Raw genomic sequence first — 20,734 nt, 5'->3', positions numbered from 1 at the left:
TTTCCGGTGTCTTTGGGATACATAGGTTGAATATCAGTCTATAGGAATCCTCCGACAGGGAGTTTAAAAATATAGCCCTCCTTCTAGAGACATCTTTGATATTATTCGCCTCGAAATAATTCGTCAATCGAGGACGAAAAATTGTCCAGTCATTTGAATTAACATCGAACTCACGTAAATGACCGACCACATGTTCAGATGGCTGATCTGAAGTCGACATTGTTGATTAGTTTATCGAGAATCTCGGTAAATTTCAATTTCCAATATCCTCGTCGCCACTTGTTAAATATCTGTCGATATTCAATTGAAATATTTATATAATTTGATATAAATAGGGTCATTCAATTTGGAATGAAGTTCACTACACGTTATCCTTAATTCGTTTATTACTCAACTGAACTCTGTTACAACTGCACATCGGCACATATCACATATTCGCAATCGCCGTTGCTATGGATACAATATGTAACAGTTAAGAAGACACGAAGTCTTAATCGATGATTTGAAAGCATTCGGTCAAAAAATCGAAGAATTGAAGAAACAAGCAGATACTTGTAGGGTAGGTCGACTCTTTTTACGATATATGTGACTATTGTGATTAGTTTATTAAATGCTGAAAATGGACACCAATCTTTTCCATGCAGTAATGTAAGTTTTGCTGAAAGCGTTCACGTACGTTACTCAAAATTGCTGGTGTAATGTGTTTGCATTCATTAATGATCCGAGTTTGCATATCATCCAGTGATACTGTGTAGTGTAAATCTTTGATTTCAGGTTATTCCATAGAAAAAAGTCCGGTGGAGTCAGATCAGGTGATCTGGGTGGCCACTTAATATGTCCCTTTCTTCCAATCCCGGCTTGTGGAGAATAATCATCTAAGAACTGACGCACCGGTTGAACGAAATGAGGTGGTTCGCCATCTCGTTGGAAAATGATCGGTTGATGGTCTTCTGCGTTCTCCAATGCTTGCACGATGGCTGGATAAAAAGCGTTTTTCAATAGATCTAAATAAATTTGGCCAGTGAGATTACCGCGTATAAAAAAAAGTCCTAATAGGTGATTTCTATAGATACCTGCCCAAACATTTAATCTTTGGTGACGCTGGTAATGCCCTCATGAAATAATCTTAGATTTTCATCTGATCAATAGCGACAGTCATGCCGGTTTACAATGCCGTTATGGTAAATTTTAATGAACACTCGTACGAAAAACAGATATCGAACATGTAGTTTTGATTACAGTTAAACATTTCACTGACCACTTCTCAGAACTGGAGTCGGCGATCGGGATCATCCTCCTTCAGTTCCTGAACCAATCGTATCTTATAAGGATGGAATTTATGTGGGATTCTCAGGTCTGTTGTGCGTGAAACACCAGATACATCGGACAATTTCCTATTCTTAGTACTCGGTTCATTCGCTACATGATCTAAGAGAGCCACATCCCTCGCTCTTTCTCTTTCATGCACCTTCTTTTTGTTTCCTATTGAACCAGTAGCGTCAAGTTTAGCAACCAGTTGAACAACATAAGCAGTGGATACATTTTCCCAGGATGTCGTTCGTTGAATAAAGCCGCTGTTGTTTGCGCAGAGTCGTTATTTCAGAAAAAAATTATCATTTCCACCCTTCCTTCCACGGAATACGCATACGGAATACATTTTGCACTGACAATCGTTTGGACACACTTGTAACGTTCTTAAAAATTCACGATAGACATAGGTTAATCGAAAACATAGTTCTTCTACTTTATTGGACAATAAATTAGTACTTTTTTGGACAAAAATTAACAACATAACTAATGAATAACTTTGAAATGTGTCGGATACGAATAATATTCTCGAGATTAATTGCAAATTGCTTCTTTCACTATTTTCGCTGTTATTTCATTATCCATAGATATCTTGAAGCAAAATTTTAGGGTCTGATAGTACTCAATTGGATCTTCGAATTATCATTCCTATTCAAAATCAAGAGCTTGTGTTCACCGCCATTACGGAGTTGAAATTTTAGGGGTGAAAAAAGCGAAAAAGTTGTTCTCCTCGAATCAGAAATTGACGGGTCCGAGCGATTTTCCACATTTTCATTTCAAAGTCGGAAAATCGAAGTGTAAAGCTTTCGTTGGACCACATCTGTATGTTTCTTTGATGTATCAAGATATATTGCGTTAAAGGAAGAAATAATTTACAATTGTGTAGAATTTACAGTGTATTTGGTTTATTATTTCCAATGAAAAAACTTTCGAAATCAAAATTAACTGATCTTTCATTTTTTTGAAGCAAACGGAGCTAAAAGTGACTGTCACCTATGAGCGAGAAACAGTTGTTGCTGTGGAAAATTATACATCAAAAAATCCAAAACAACTCACCATTATGGCAGGAGACTGCCTCACCTTGAATAACACTTCTAATGAGGTACAATTTAGTTGAGAAAACCCAAACGAATACCGATGCAGAAAATATCTCGTTTCAGATTTGGTGTAAGGTTGAGAAAGATGGACATGTGCCTAAGAAATCAACCCTAGAGAAAAAAATTCCATCTGTCCGATTTTAAGCAGACAGATTGAATTGGAAAAGCAGTACAGGGAGCTGATAGAATTAACAGAAATACGTAGAAAAAAATTGGCGGATACAGTCAGAACATTTTCTCTCATACAGGAATCTTCAGAAATATCTTCTTGGATTAAAGGTTAGGAATTTTAAAGTAAAGTGTAGCTTTGAACTTAAAATATCATTGCTCTCTTGTAAGTAACATAAAATTTCAGAGAAAGGAGCATATGTCCCGGTAGGCCATATTGGTGAAAGTGTAGAGGTTGTTGAAATTATGCAAAAAAAAATTCAATTAATGATTTTCAGTCAGACCTTACAGAAATGAAAATAAAGCTCATAGGGATATTAACAAAAACATGAAAATAACTGCCCTTGCTTGAAGATAAACTGAGACAGATGGTTTCTAATACGGAGTTAAAATTGAGTTTTTGATTTTTTTTCATATTAATGACATCTGATATTTTCGCAGCATATGAAATTCAAAATGCAACAACTTCAAGAAATCAGCAGAAACCGAGATTTACAGTTAAGTTCTGTTGATGACCTCCAAAGATTTTACAGGGATCTGGATGAAACTGAAGACTGGATTAAGAAGAAAGATAAAAAACTCGAAGATACTGATACTGGCGATAGTTTGAAAAACGTACGATCCTTGCTGAGAAAACACAAAGGCTTGGAGAATGAATTACGTGTCTTACTCTACAGGGTGAACAAATATACATTGAATATAATGATATTTAGGTTTACAAATTTACAATAATAAATCTTGAGAATATCGTTTTCGCTAACCGCTAGTACCTCTTTTTATACGTGGAATCAACTGAAATAATAAAGAATAAAGGTTTCAATTAGTAAATCTTTAGTTTTGATGAATTCGAGTTCTTAAAGTTCATGGTCTTCTGATAAACACTACGTACATTTTTGGAGCACACTGCAAACAGTCTTATAATTCTACGTATTTGTAGAATCGAAAATGAAAAAGGGTATTTTGAAAAAACTTATTCTGCAGAAATATTCGAAAAGAATATGTGTCTTTGTCTTCACCATTTTTTCACAACGATCCCATTAACTCACGAACCATTGAGTCTATACCCAAGGTAAATCATATTACTGGAATTTCCATCAAATAAGCTATCTAATGATGCAATAATATACTACGTGTGCCATTTGAAATAGAAAGTAGCAGTCTGTTTCCGGTATAACCAGAAGTTGTAGAGATCTTAAAATATTTTAGAGAGAAAAGTCATTGTCTCACATCCCAACATGCAAATTTTCAGCACAAAATTATGATTAGTTTTCTATAAATGCCTAATAGGCCATCGCGGTGAACAGTACTGTATAGTCGGTGCTGATTGTCAAATTATCATAATGTAATAAGTTCTATGGCATTTTATGGATATCTGAAATAAATTGCCATAGCAACCATGAAACTTTTCTAAAAAAGTGACCTACGTCAAAAAGTACCACAGATAAATGATGACAAGTGGGGTTTCTCGAAATCAAAATTTCGTGGAGATTATGAGCACGATATGGAAATTGGGCATTCCCACTGAAAAAAAATAGGGTGGTATCGTTGTTCTCCACTTTTCTATGCGCTGAGTGCTATCGATTCTGACAAAAATTGAATCATTCTCCTAGCTCAAAATTTACAGGAGTTATCGACCGATCAAACACTATTCAGCATTGACTCACCCAGTGGTGTACCCAGACATAAGCCTTATGGGGTATAAAGAAAAAAAAATTTCAATTTTTCCTCCTTTTGAAGAAGTTTTCCAAAGAATTTAGCTTACTCATAATAAGATTGTGATATATGAGGTTGTTACATATAATGGATATTCCTTCTGGAGGGGGATATATCCCCCTCATCCCCCCCCTTGGATACGCCACTGGACTCACCCTATATATAGACTCAAAATCTCAACCCAATAATAGGCAAAATTCATTTGATGACTATGGATTTAGGCCCTTATAATTCTGTTTTCGCAATTATTGAAAAACTTGATTCGGAAACGAATGTTTGAGCAAATTTTCACAAGTAATAATAATAATAATAATCTTCTTAATCGTATAGATTGTTGAAAAACAATTCGTTTTGTCAACATCCAATTAATCAGAAACTATACATTATATTTCACTGAAATTTTGTATGTAGGTATACTCACATAGTAAAATGTCTTGGCCCCACCTATCAACTCCCAACTTGTTGAATATAACATGACAATTTTTGTATGTGGAATCTTCACTTCTTTATCACTTAAATGGAAATAATAAATCATCAAAAATGATCCTTGTTCGGGAGAATACAGGTGTATTCGAAGTTAATAAGTTCTGAGCGAATAACGAGAGTTGTAATATTGAGAATATTCCGTGATAAATGCCGAGACATTCAATTTCCCATATCGACCGGGCAAGTATACTGCCCGGGAATAAGCTTTATCGAACCACCAGATTGCGCAATATTTCACGGACTTCAGAATGCGCATAGCAGCTCTATTCCTGGAACCGGCAGCTTTACCTGGAGACCAATGCCTGGATGATCCAGGTCAACGCCTACAAGGGAATACTTTTATATTATATCGCAAATTTTACACGAAGGAATCGAACGGAATCTGCACGTCGAAGTCATTTTTTGAGGACCTATAGACGGGTGGTCTCAACCACGACCATGAGGAGATGGTTGCATTTCTCAAATTTGAGGGCAAGAAAACCTTTAAGAGTATCTCGACTATCACCTGGACTTACAGCTACCCGTCGGCAATTGGCAGAACACCACCAAGACTGGCTTTTGCCACCATGGCGTAACGTAATTTCATCGGACGAGTAACGATTCGGTTTATAAAGTGATAGTCGACGAGAAAGGGTTTGGAAAGGTTCAGGCAGACTAGAGCGACTCAATTTCACCTGGAAAATTGTACCCTTTCAAGGCGGATCGATAATGTCCTGGAGTGTATAATATTCGGTCGCCTCTTATTATAGTTGACCGAAAAATGACAGAAAACTTCATTGAAAAAATCATTTTTTCTTTGTCCAACGAATTTAAGGATGATTTCATTTATATTTCATTTATCAGGATGATAACGCCTCACGTGAATATTCGATTCAGTCGTAGTCGTGGAAGCATAGCCGGGATATCCCCATGAATTTCTGCGCTTGAGATTATCTTCAACCCAGTCACACTGAGTTGCAGAAATCCCTTCCGTCTCCGCCTTGCAAGCAGCTATTCACAAGCAAACAAACGCCGTTCGACTTCTCTCGGCTTCAACTCGTACGGCACCCAATTTCCTTGTTTCTGAAACATGACTTTCAGGGTTTCATAATGGCTTGTTGCGTCACTTCCAATGATCCTGCCAATTCTTGTTGCGTTTGACACGAGTCTTGATCAAATAAAGGTATGAACAGACCGACGTGGACTGCGGGAGCGGGAGCGATGCGTCAGATGCTGTAGCGGACAGATTGCATAGCATACACTAACGCGATAATAATAGGACAAAACAACTGTGCGAACTGCGGGAAAACACTGCAACTCGCATGTGTTCTATTCGTACCGATATGCACTTCTTCATATCACTCAATAGTCAATACTGCTCTGAGAATCGATGAAAAAAATCAACCAGAATTCAAATGATACAAAACACACCTGACGTTTAGATTTCAAACATAAAAGATAGAACAAATGGAGGGAATTCCTAGAACTGATTTTATTCATAAAATTAAAGCAAATTCAACAAATTATTTTTTTTTTTTTTATGTGTGATGTATTTTATATTGTAAGTACTTTTTTATGTTTCTCTGGCTATCAAAATGATAGTTCCTCTTCATCACATATATAATTACAGTATGGATTTTTTTGCTGAATGTCTGAATTACTGTCCTTGTAGATTCGTAACCTTGAATTGTATCAGACCAGATGATTTTCGTGGAGAGATATAAATTACATCTTGAAAATGTATATAGATTGATACTTGCTTACATTAGTAAATATGATTAAATTCATCGTTTGACGCAGTGATGGAATCCTCATGAGATATTCACGAAATTTCTATTGATTTTCTCACTATGTGCATTCGTATATCTGAATTATTGATTACTTTAACTCCCACACCGGCCACACCTCGCCTTCACTATGGCAGTGACGGTGATATATGAAGTCTATCAGCATGAAATTTCATGAATATATATATTTCTCCTTTATCAGTAAGTCACTTATTATTTCCGAAATTGTAGATGATTTGAATTAAATTTTCAAGGTACGCATTCAAAGAATTACAAATGAGTTACTAGGAGCATAACTTTGTCAATTTCCTAATGTCAATCAATAACAAGATGAATAATAAGGAGAATGTTTGACTGATAATGATACAAAATTATTGAACTTCATCGAAAAAAAAAATTAAATCACAAAATAGTAGATAGACAATCGTGGATTATTTGTGGAAACCCGTTTGACTTTATTGGATTATTAGCATTGCCTGAAGTTGAACTAACTTCTCAGAAACTGGTAATTTCAATTTGTTTTTCGAAGTCCTTTTCCAATTCGTCAATAATAATAAATTTTCAGGTATTGAATTCACTATGAAATCTGTCATGATTTTATAATAATTCTCCAAATTGCCATCGAAAGCGGAAACTGCAGATAATGCGAAGTCTAATCTGATAATATCTAATTCCGCATTATTCATATATGAATATTTCTGAAACTTTATTTCAAATTACTGTAATAAACCCCTTCTTTGGGGGTATATATATGTGTCAATGGAAGAGCGGCTTTCCACTGACTAAAAATAAAAAAGATATGATGTTATTGTGGGTTCGGCCCGTCGCACTAGGGACAGGTCTTTTTGTTGATTTTTTCTTTCTTGGGGACAGGATTATATTTCCAAGTTAATCAAACTCAATTGATTCTTTAAAATCAAATATAATAAAGCAAAAACCAAAGTTACAATATCCAAAAATTTGTACTATTTGACTCAACGGCCAAAACTTTCAATACAGAAAAATATATCTCAAATGATCCACTAATTATTCATTGAACATTGAATTTGGGAGAATCAGGACTACTCAACAAGACAAAAATAAAAAGAAACCCTACAGATCGTTAAACTGTTACTTGCCCTTATCCCGCGGGGCTAGGTTGGTATACCTAGTTATAATAAACTCTTTTTCAACTTTTCACACGAGACGTGTAATTCTCTTTTATTCACTTCACCCCCGAATCACGCACTCAAAGCTAATCTATCTTTATAACAAAACAAAATTGAAACTTTATCTAAAACCCCTGTTTTCCTACTTCTGAGTCTGACCTAACTCGTCCTTTCTTAGAGTAAAACAATTTCTTCTTTCTTAAATACTTGAAGTTCCTTGAACTAAATCATCTACGGAATTTTCCAAAAAAAAACAAAAATAGAACTCTAATCTTCAAAAAAATTGCTTTGCTCTAATTCCGGTTTCGCGACCGACGTACTATTCCCGTTACTATTGACTTCAATGAATCCCCGATCGATACTGCCTAATTTTTCTAATCCATTTTCCCAATTGATCTCTTACGGAGGGGCTTAGTTGAGGGAATTAAAAGCAATTTCATGTTATTTACCAAATATTTTTCCAAAGAATTATTCCGTTCAAATATATTAGATCATCATAACTACGTATTGAACCTTCAAAGACAAATTTAAAAACCGTGTTGACCACTCAATTTATGTGGCATTAATGATCAATATACTTGAGGTACAGAACAAAGAAAGTGCTGAAGGATCTAATTATGAATTATCGACAATTCGAACCTCTCACACTGCGTAGAATTTGGTTCGATTAAATTTGGAAGGTTTTACCAATTTCTTATTTATTACATTACAACCTATAATGAATCGCAAATTTCAGCAGTCAGTCATGTTCAGAATAATTATTGATTACTTGAAGAATTGTGTTCCTTTTACTGATCATTTTCTGCGATAGTAAAAATATTATGGGAATTACGGATTGGATTGACTGAAAGAAGTTAATTGCATTAATTCATTATCGAATTGTGCATAAATTTTCATTCGTTCAATAATTTTTCTTATAAAAATCATAAAATGCTGAGCTCAGATTTCATGAATTCATGTTGTAATTCAGGAATTGGAACTGAAAAAATATCAGATATTATTTGAATCGTTAAATCCTCAGGAATATACCCGAATTATTGGCACAAGAATTATATTTGTGATGAGTTAATTATATTTTCAGTTTTTGATCGATTATTTTTTCAGTATATAATAAGTTATACGATAGATAATGTGACTTTCATTTGTTATTCAACAAACAATGTTTCTCGCACTAGTGCCGTGTTTGTGCTACAGTTTGAAAGAATAAATGAAATTATCATTCGATTAAACTTTAAACTAAATTCCAAAATGTTTGCTACGACTGGGTTGTTTGCAACCTGTTTTCTCAATTCATTGTTCCTCGAAAATGAGCACTAATAAGAATATTGTCCGTCCTATTTATTGATCCTCAGAGATTAGACTTTAGAGAAAGATAAGACATCAATTTGACACAAAAAGATACTATGAATATAAGATCTTCCTAAATTGGAGGTACGAACTGAAATGAGAGATTCCTTGAAACCGCAAACGATTTGTTTTCCAGATACAGGGTAGGGGAAATGCGGACAAAATGACATACTGTTTAGTTTTTCAATCATATATGTTTAGTTATTGCATTAATACTCCCATTTTGGTACTAAATACTACCGTTGGTTGATTGTTTTAAAGTATCATGAGCTGAGAATTGAAGTGAACTACAAAAATAAAAGATATACGAAGTTATTTTGAGTAATGGACATAATGACATACATAATATTCAAATGCGAAGTTCGCAAATAAACGTTTTGGTTCTTTTCGAGACAGTTGCAAACGATGTATGAGTCCAGTGAAAACACTGAATGCAACGTAGCAAGTGCCGTATCAAGGGCGTGGCAAAGGTGGTATTTGACACGGGCCCGAGGTCAGCAGGAGCGCCTAAAAAATATCAAAAGAAAAATTATTGGAGCACCAGGCGAAATATCTCGAAAGTTCCAACTCGGTTTTCATGTATACGCCTCGAAACGAGCGATGCCGAGGAATCTGGAAACATTCAAAATATTTCTAGCCTTCCCTAGAATTTGCGTGCTAAGCCTAAAATAATTACAAGAAATGAACAAAACTTAAGGTCAGAAATAATATAAATATGGCTATGTTTAAGCGTGCCGTAATCTAGTCATAAGTATTACGGTCGGCATGTGTGCTTACCCCTATTTTCGCGAGTTTTTTGCGCTTCATCAAGATTGTCTATATTTCTTCGACAAACGGTACCATCTATTTTTGTGTGAAGTGTGTCTGCTTCTTCTTTGATACAATTTATAACGATCGGTTTTTTAGATATTCAGGAGTTATATCTTAACTTATATCTTATGTGTATTTCAATGGTTTCAATAAAAATAAGAAAATTTATATATACAGGGTGTTTATGAATGGATCCGAAACAAATGAGGGGGTGATTCCTTATCAAAAAATAGGGTGGGTCTTCTATATAAATTTTTTTTCTAAACCCTTTCCCGCTTATTTACAGCTCCCTGAAAATGGCACCTAAAAAATAATTTTTAATTTTTTTCTTGAAAACCAGAAATTTCGCAAGAATTAAATTAGGCTGATATTTCATGCGAGCGAGAAGGTATTTAAAAAAAATGTTGGTGGTGTTCCTTTATGATTCCAAGGGGTAGGAAAAGCCACCCCTCCAACTTGTTTCGCAATAACATTTTCTTCATTCATCTTTTACAATAAAAAAATTGATTTTGGATAGACTGATTCATTTTTAACGAATAACGTGTCTTGTAAATTTTCACTAAAATTCACGGTTTTTGACAAAGAAAAATATCAACGGATAATACGCCTGAGATGTGGGGGTTGGAATTATTTTCGACCTCGAAATTATCCAATTATCGGATGTCAAAATGATATTTCATTTAGAACTGGTACAAATATACATAAGTATATAAAAAATGTAACAAAAAAAAAATAACATATAATCTTTTCACAAATTGAAAACTGAAAGACCACCCTATTTTTTGACAAGGAATCGTTCCCTGAATGTTTTCGCTACTATTCATATACACCCTGTATGAAATTATGTATTATTTCAAAACTTCAACGCAAAGATATGACTTGAATTATGAACAAAAAATACCATGGGGCCATGCACTCCCCCTCGCGGACCTGATAAATATAAAAATGTATCCTGAAAAATCGAAAAATATGCGTTGGCACCCACAAGGGTGAAAGATTGGATATGATCTAGAATGGTTGAAGACAGGTTGAATTTGTTGACATTATTCTGAATATGGTAATTGAGGCCTTGTCCTTTATGCAAAAATAATGGTTTTCCTTCTACTTTCTTACGCCTGAGTTTTCTTATGAAATAAATTCACATATATTTATGAAATATATCAAATTTTTTTTGAACTTGTTTTTATCCTACAAAAATTTGTAAACTGAATATGATATGATTCACTTAAATCCTTCTTTCTATAAAAAAACACATGATCACTGGGTCAAGTGTTTTTTTATAGAAAGATCAGGTACCAACAAAAATTTCCGCTATATTGGTAACTTATATGAGCCGTGACTTTCCATGCCCCCCCCTCAAACATCGTCTGGATCCGCCCCTGAATGAATATGAGACGTTTTTTTTTGTGCTAACTTCGTATCACCCTTTTTATATATCATTTTGATAAACGCAATTTTGAGAATATTCGGATAAATTCGATCAGATAATATTTTATATCTCGAAATGGTCAATATTGGTACAATACATAGATTATGAATAAATATTCCCTGTTATTTGATCAACACCTGATGAATTCGATTTATTTGAGTCATGGATAATATTCAAAACCTCTGACCCTGTAGCTGAAAAAAAAAACATAAAAGAACTCACCCTATACGTTGACCAAATTTTTATATGGAATCTTATCATTTATTTCCTGTATTATATTAATGTAAAAGCTGATCATTGAAATAATTAAAGACCTGACAAGAATCATACAAAAATATGCGGTCAATCTACAATTTATATTTACCATGTCTAACTTCAACAGCAGAACCTATATTCTCACCAATGATTGCAAAATGATTTGTTTGAAGACTGCTTGAATAACTTGACAACGAACTGTCTTTTAGCTGCCAGCAGAATTTCTTATAGATTCAAAATTATTTTAAAAACCACAAAAAATATTATTATTCTTGACCGATCTGATGAAATTTTCTAATATAGTATTAATTGAGGAACAAGAAGGCCTTTACCAATTGAGACTGGAGTTCCGAAAGCTCAATCGGAAATACGACGAAATTAAAAATTGGCTAAAACAAAAGAAGGCATTCCTAGTTCTTGAGGAGGATGTGTTGAATTGCTTCGATAGTGTACAAAAATTGATAGAGGAACACAAGGAATTTGAAATTGTTTTTGATAACGAGGAAAAAAGAATCACATTTCTAGTTGGAGAGGAACCTGATGTTGAGAAATTGACTGAAATTCAAGATTCAGTGATAAATCTAAGAAGAACATCGGTAAGCGATTCATTTAATCCTATTCGAATTAGATGATTACACAAAAATAGTTTATGGATTGGTAGTCAGAGAACTGAGGTTGAAGAATGAAAAACATTTTGCAGCTGGTAAGTCTCTTACAATGGAAAGGAAGAAATATAATATTCTTAAGACTATTTGACAGATTTTATCAAGTGACTTTTGTAAAGATCGTTTCGAAATTAAGGAATGAACTATTGTTAAATTCCAACTATAACACTTCATTAAAGTTCGTCAAATACTGGGCCTAACCGTTAAAAACTTTGTTAAAAATACGACTTTATTTTCAACACAGTCACCTTAAAGAGTGATACATGTACTGTACTCCAATGCTTCTCCAACTTTTCAATACTTTTTCTGTTGTAGGATTCGTCTTTGATTTCGGAATAGGCTTCAACTCGGCATATTATACCACACCAGAAGAGTTTTATGCATAAACTAATAAACAGTAGTAGTACTAGTAACTGTTATTTATTGTTGAACAAATGGCCACCGACCTAGGGTCTTTCAGCCTTTAAATTTACATTTTTTTATACTTAAATATAATACACTTTATAACATAAAATAATTATTTAATTGGTATTCAAAATTTTTAATAGAATTTGTGTAGTGTTTTCTTGTTGACTTCCATCGTCATGGTATTGTTCAATTATATTCTGATGTTTAATGAGTTTAGATTGAAACTTCTTGTTGAGTCTCTTGATCTTTTCATTTATCTGTTCAATTCCTGTCTTTTCATATAAAAGTTGGTTAGGGGGATTATGTAGAACATTATTTGGATGTCGCATTCTCGTTATTTTTCTCAGGGCTACTGTTTCTGCGACTTGTAGATTTTTCATTGCTCTAGATTTGCAGTTTGCATACAGTGGGCGAGCATATTCGATCAAAGGCCTGCAAATTGTTTTGTATATTTTTGCTGCGGTATGGATGTTGATTCCTTGTGTCTTATATGTCAATTTGGCGAAATATGTGGCTCTGGAAATAGTCTTTTTCTTTATCATCTTTGTGTGAGCATTAAAGTTGTATCTGTTGTCTATTTGAACTCCTAAATATTTTATAGTTGGTGACGGTTTTATATTTATTCCATTGATTATTATAGATGGTGAATTTGGGCTGATTAAGTGATCAAAGATGATAAACTGAGACTTATTTGGATTTGGTTTCAATCTCCATTTGTGGAACCATGTTGTGATCGTATTTACTTGTTCTTGTAGGTTTTGTATGCAACCTTGTATTGTTTTTTCATGTACCATCAATGTTGTATCGTCAGCAAATTGTAGCAGATATTGATTTCTAGATGGATTAGTGTACATATCATAACAATAAAAATTGTACAGTGATGACGAAAGTGGAGATCCTTGAGGTGTGCCTTGATCTGGACTAAAGTGGTTGGAAACAGTATTATTTATTTTAACAGTTAGTTTTCTGTTTTCTAGGAAATGTTGACATATCTTTATTAGGCAGTAAGGGCATTTTGTTTCATTTAACTTATATAAAAGTCCTCTGTGCCACACACTGTCAAAGGTTTTCTGGATGTCCAAGCATAAAGCAGCAGATCTTGATTTTCCTAACGTTGAGTTCTGTACATTAGATATAAAAATTGAGAGAGGATGGTTTGTTGAATTTTGTTCCTTGAATCCAAACTGAAAATTTGGTATATGTTTATTTATATGTACATCTAACACTTTCTTTATTAATTTTTCGTAAAATTTTCCTAGTACTGGAAGCAGGGTGGTAGGTCTGTAGTTTTCAACTTTCCGGGTATCTGTATTTGGTTTATGAATATTTATTATGATGCCTGTTTTCCAAATTTTAGGGAATATGCTGTTATTCAAACAATACTCATAAATTTGCCTCAGTTTCTTATGTGTACTCTCATTCAGTGCCTTGACAATGGACCATGAGATGTTGTCGACTCCTGGTGTAGTATTTTTAGATTTATGAAGGATTTGGTAGTAATCTTCTTCATTAATTTCGATTGACTCACTATTGATGTTTCTAGTCTTGTTAGAATCACTCTCATACCATTTATTTACCCTGTCGGAATGATTTTTATCAAAGTTGGCATCTTCATTTAGTTTGAAGGTGTTCTGATGATGATTTGCAAACAATTCACATTTTTCCTTATCTGACTGATATTCTTTCACATCATCTTCAAGTGTGGGAATTTCATATGTCTGTTTGTATCTAGACAGTTTGTTGACTTCTTGGAAAAATATTTTACCCTTGTAATCATTGATCTTGTTACAAATTATTATCCAGTTATGTTATTTATACTGTTGTATCATCTTGTGAATATTTTTGTTGTAATCATTCAGGTCTTTTTTGAAACTAGGATCTCCTCTTATACGATATTTTCTGTCCATTTTTCTTTTATATCTGATCATTTTAATGATATATGGAGGAAGTTCATGTATGAATGGATGTCTTGAAATCATGGGTGTGTGTTTTTTTACACTATCGGATAAGGCATTGTTGAATCTTTCTATATATTCCTCATTTAAAAGTACATTTTCGTTTTCTTCAATGAATGCTTCTACTTCCTTGTTTACTTTTTCTATTTTGCACTTGCTGTAATTAGGTATAATCTTTTTCGGTTCTTCTTTTGGTTCTATAATCAGGTCAATTTCAACAACCATTGCCAGATGATCTGATCCCAAATCAGGGGTTAATTCAATTTGCTTAATATTCTGCTTCATATTGTTAGTATAAAATATTGAGTCAGGAGTACTATCTTCATTCTCATTCATCAAAAATGTTGGTGGTGTTTCAGCTTTGGTGAACTGTTTGCTTTTCAAAAAGTTGTTGATTTGTTGCTTCTTGGCTTTGTTCACGTTGAAGTCTCCTATTATAATAGCATATTTGCAGAGGGACGCTTTTATGAAGATACTTTCTTCTATCTTGGATGAAGGGTGAACGTATACAAGGAATATATTATGTAATTTTCCTTTTTTGAAAGGTAGAGAGGAATGGGTGACTTCATTCAGCGGATTGTTGATAATTGGTGAATTAGCTTTTCCACATCTTATGCTTGGATGACACTGTACAAGGCTGCCACCTCTCGTATTTTGTATTTGGTGTCCAATCTCTTGAAGTTTTGTCCAATTTCGGTATTGTGTGTTGTCTGAATCTTTATTTTTTGCTTCAACAAACATTGTGCATGAAATATTGTTATGTTCTTTAAAGTGGTTAATTAAGTGCTATTTTGGAATATAACTGTTTATGTTGTTGTATAGCAATTTAATTGTCGACGTGAATTTGACTATTGTTCTTGCTGTTGATAGGTTCAGTTGGGGAGGGTTCTTCTGGATCTTCTAAATCAAACAACAGCACATAAAATCTATTCCTTGTAAACACCACTGTTGTATCTACATTATATGGACTAATGAACCTCTTCTTGATTTTATGTAAGAGTTCATTTCTATTGGTGTTTTTTGGTTTGTTGAGTTTACGGCAATATGTATTCTATGTCATCGTGTATTGTTATGTGGGAATGTATTCTCGTCATTTTCTTCGTTAGATTTTTTATTTCTCTAGTTTTTTTATTTATATTTTTTACGTTGACGTTTGGAATGCCTTCGATTGGTTTCCTTGGATGATTGGGACATTTTATGGACCATGCTAAGTGATCTTCAGCATAGCAAGAAGTGCATTTTGGTGTATTGGTCGACTTACATTGGGACATTTTATGTGGTCCCTGACATTTTGAGCATTTAGGTAGGCTTTTGCAATTTTCAGTTGTATGGTCAAACATCAAGCATTTGCTGCAAGGGACAGGTGTTGGTTGTGGTGCATGGCTGGGGAACACCATGTAGTGGCGATTCATATAAAATAGACCATTATTCAGTAGTGTCTCAAAAGCATTTATTTCTCCTGTAATAATTCGTATGTATCCTGTTGGGGAACTGTGTATTCTTGAAATAATTCTTTAACAGTATCGATGTTGAATTCCGATTGAAGTTAGACGTTGACTTATTTCTTCATCCTTGATGTTCTTTTCTACTGATGCAATAACCACTGAATAAGTTTGTTGAGGTTCTTTTCTTTCGATTTTTTGTTTTTGGTTTTTAGTTTCTTTATAGCTTGTAATTTTTTTCTCTGATTTTAATTCATTTAGGGCTTTTTCTAGTTTTATTTTATCATTATTTGATTTTAAAAGAAATCCCAATTTGGTTTTCAGAACAACGTCTTCTTAATTCGGAAATTTGGAGTTCCACATGATAGCCATTTGGATTCTATTTATCTCATTATTTTCAGGAATAATGTGAAATAAATTGGAGTATTCTGTGTATTTAATTTCATTCATCTTTGGTGAAAAGTATTTGTTTATATTTTTTGTTGGATTGTTATTTATTTGTTGGGTTGTTTTTTGTGTTGTTCCTGTAGCAGTTATTGATGTCACATTATTCATGTTATCTATTTCCATGTGTTCAGAGTTGTTTTCATTTGTATTTGTTTCCCTTATTAGTTGTGATTGTTTGAATATGACATCTGGGGATTTGCTTTCATTTTTCTTCTTTGCAGTAGTATTTTTAATATTCTTCTATTTCTCTTTCTTTTGGAAGTACCTTCCTGTAAAAGGAAGTTGTTCTCTAAAACAATCTCATTATTAACCTTATTTTAAACTCTTAGGGCTTGGAATTGTTCTCTAAAACAATTTCATTATTAACCTCATTGTAAACTCTGAGGAACTTGTACTTCTAAGTAAATATTGAACCCAGAATTTGCGAGTTTATGTAAGGAAAGCAAATTCTCAGAACTCTCTTTCCCTGCAAATACATTTTGCAATTTCTTAGTGAATATGATAAAATGCAGATCTCATCTCTTGAGCAGTTAGCTCAATCACATCCTCAATACTCTCATGCTTCATACTCTCATGCTATCGAGTCGAATCTTTCTCAGAAATCATCGACCAATTTATGTTTCTCCATTTAGATGGAGTACAAGCGAGCTCTTACCTGAAGTGTGTGTCACATTTGACTGCACTTCGTGGAGAACCTCAAACCTCTATTTACTTCAACAGGGTCTCGGATATTGAGAATTTTCTTGTGATAATTCTCCTCATTTCTGTTTATGATAATGTCTCGTACCCAATTACTTCTCTCGGATTTGTTGGCCTCTGATCAAGTTTGGTTACTCGTACTTGGCTCTATGACGTCCAACAAATCATTCATCAAAAACCTCAGATCTTAGACTGTCGATCCAGATTTCGAATTTGAATAATTCTCTGTAACATGGATTAATTTTAAATACCTGGGTTTTCTTGTACTCTAGAATTTAACCAAAAAAAATATTCTCTCATTTCTAATTACCCCTGTAATATGAATTGATTTTTGAAAACCTAGGTTTTCTACTACTCTAGAATTTAATCCGAGGAAAATATTCTCTCATTTCTTATGACCTCTGTAACATGAATTAATTTTTAAATACCTGGGTTTTCTAATACTCTAGAATTCAATCTCAAAAAATATTCTCTCAACTCTGATTAACTCTGTAGCATCAATTCATTTTTATATACCTGGGTTTTCTAATACACTAAATCTCTAATATTCTCATAACTCTAATGTCGACAATTTCTCGTCTCCCAGATCTCTAATATCTCGAAAGGGGGTTTCGTCTAATGTCTCTAAAATTTCTCTAGCATCTTTCATCTAGTCTCTTAGGTATCACTCATTGATACTGCTCTAGTCAGCTAAAATCAAGGAAATGGCAATTATTGATTGTACGAAACGGACTTATATTGATTCTGACAATTCTCTCTTTCCTCGTATTGCATGAAACGTTTATCTTCTGCACTTACGGAAATGATGGAATCTGAATCTTAATTCACCAATGGTTTTTGTTTGATTTCGATTGGCTGCCATTTCAATTTCAGGATTAATGAAACAAAAATATTCATATTATGTATTTTAAATTTTTGTGCATTATATGCTCTCTTAGTACATCAACATCTACTACCATCTATAAGATATAAAATTTTGTTTCCTGCTTCTGAATTGCCTCATACGCACAGCGATCTGATACAATTCGAAACAGGACTATCAAGTTTTCAAGCAGCTCCACCTCGTACATGTACACCTTACTTCAAAAGTGGTATCACGCACTGCAATGAATACCTGTTGCGTTAGGTATGGCCATTGTACATTTACGGGATGAATATTTGAATCCTATAATATCCCTAGCTTACAAACAAACAACACGGCACAGTAAGCATTGTATGAAAGAAGCCCTGAAATATTGATTATCACAAATCTTACCATACTGCAGTTCTTGTAGTTTAGTGAAATAAATAATTCTCCAAATTTTTCAACAAGTATGATGAATCTATTCTCTCAAAATACTGAATCTCTGGGTTATGTATGTGGAATGTGAAATATCCAATTTCACATGCTCCAAGCGATGTATGTATAATCTCTAAATCTACATCCAAACTTCTAGGTGTTGTATGTGAAATCTCTAACATTATCTAATCTAAAAAAGACAGTATGTTAGCCAAATCTCTAAAGTTAACATAATCTCAACCTCTGAATGGTTTAAGTGAAACTCTAAAATGTTCTCATCTAAACCTCTCAAATGATGTATGTACATCACCTAAATCTCTCAAACGGTGGATGTGACATCTCTAGTTGACGATGAATATGTAAAATCTCTACATTTACATCTCAAATGACTTATGTACATCACCTAAATCTCTCAAACGGTGGATGTGACATCTCTCGTAAATGATTAATGTGAAATCTCTACATTCATATCATCTGAATCTCTCTAGATGATGAATGTGAAGTCTCCAAATTCACATCATCTAAATCTTTAAAACATGTGTATAGTAAAGTATCTCATTTCCCTAAGCATCAACGGCCAATAACCGTTAAGAATCAAAGTTGATTGCTTCCCTGATAGATAGGTAAACACATTATTTCCGAATACCGTAAATACTGTACAATAGGAATTCTCTATTTCAGCAATGAATATGAAATAAATCATTTTTATTCACTGAACTAAATAAAATACCTCTAGCCTCGTGATTAAGTTGAAATTCAACTAACCTCAATTGATATTTTTCCCGTTGTGTACACAACAGATTTTCAGAATTAGTGTTCACCTCGTTGCGCAGTTAAGCGTGCACTGGAGCCTATAACTTGTTGGATTTATAGGTTTTGCAGAGGATTCACTAATACACCGTTTAGGTTTTATAGTTTAATATAATCTCTAGTATGTCTCTCTCCGAGCAAAGCTCGATGTCGAAGAGTCTCATCTCTTAGGTTAGACCTCTGTCATTCGCTCTTGATCATTGAAGATCTATTCTTGTTTTTTCTCTCGATAGCCCTCGATGGCCTCGTCACTTCACAACGCCGCGGTGGTGAGATGAAGTAATACTACGAATGGGTAGAATGTAATGTTGGTTGTCTCTCGTAATTTGTTCGGATGAAGTAATATTCTAACATGTACCAATTTGCACCGAAATATTGCAAAAAATATTTTAAAATTTTAATTGTCTTTTTGCCCTCATTGATTTGATAACGGTCACATTATTTATTGAAATCTCCAATCCATTGATTTGCATTTAAATTTCTGCCAGTAAATTTTCCTATCATAAAATAATTTGCAATCTGTCCTACATTGTGTTCTAATTGTGCTGGCTTATTGTCAATTAATTTCTCTAAAAGTTCTTCCAAACTTTGCACTGAGCCAGTGCCAGTAAGTAAGTAATTAGGTAAATACTTATTTGTAGAATTTACAAATTATGATACATCATAATATCTATATAAAACGAAACAAGAAAAAAGAAATACATACTGTCTGCAAAAGGGATACTTTCGACAGTATGAACAGATTATGAGTAAGTTCCCAGGAACTATTAGATTCCACAGAAAAATCAACAAAAATCACACTCTAGAGCTGAAAATATATATTGAATTTGAAATAGAGTAACCACAAAAAAAATCATAATCATCAAGTGAAGCCAAACATAATGAAACAGAGAAAAAAAATCGGGAAAAAGGGGCCCTGATGCGTACCTATACCCTCACAGAATCAACCATGGAATGTATCATCCAACAAAAACCTCCTATATCTTCTCTTAAAGGAAGGCAAACTATATGACTTCAAGAGGAGAGGCAGATCATTATATTCTTTACATATATATATATATATATATATATATATATATATATATATATATATATATATATATATATATATATATATATATATATATATTGTTATGGAATGGTATTATCAACTTATAAAATCAATGAGAATACATTACCAGACTCTATCTTTCGGAAACTACAGCAAATTCATCAAATAGATAATAAATTTTAACTTGATATGATCCAATAATTTTAAAGAAAAGTAGAGTAACTTTATTCATTTATTCCATTCATTTGCACATTATAAAAGTAGCATAAATCCAATATTTCTCAAGTACTATATCAATATTCATTCAAAACATCTCAGGATCTGAAACAAAATGAAAATATTAATAAAATTCAAGTTCAATTTGATAAAATCAACAAAAGATATTCAACTCAAGTATCAGGAACCATTTATATATCATGTAAATAATGTTAAAAGAGTCAAAAGACTGAAT

The 20,734-nt window shown here is 33.4% G+C and overlaps 2 long non-coding RNA genes across 2 annotated transcripts; one reads left to right on the top strand and one right to left on the bottom strand.

Moving 5' to 3' along the window:
• Positions 1-240: 240 nt before the first annotated feature.
• Positions 241-2,736, top strand: LOC123685884. Its single transcript, XR_006748365.1, has 3 exons — positions 241-559; positions 2,276-2,410; positions 2,469-2,736. It is a non-coding gene; the product is annotated as an uncharacterized LOC123685884 (long non-coding RNA).
• Positions 2,737-18,526: 15,790 nt separating this feature from the next.
• Positions 18,527-19,623, bottom strand: LOC123685885. The gene is made up of 2 exons (XR_006748366.1): positions 19,188-19,623; positions 18,527-18,612 (listed from the first exon to the last, which is right to left on the bottom strand). It is a non-coding gene; the product is annotated as an uncharacterized LOC123685885 (long non-coding RNA).
• Between the last annotated feature and the right edge of the window lie 1,111 nt (positions 19,624-20,734).

Source organism: Harmonia axyridis, chromosome X, assembly GCF_914767665.1.
Source record: "Harmonia axyridis chromosome X, icHarAxyr1.1, whole genome shotgun sequence".
Classification (NCBI taxonomy): Eukaryota; Metazoa; Arthropoda; class Insecta; order Coleoptera; family Coccinellidae; genus Harmonia; species Harmonia axyridis.
This window is presented reverse-complemented; position numbering and strand designations above follow the sequence as displayed.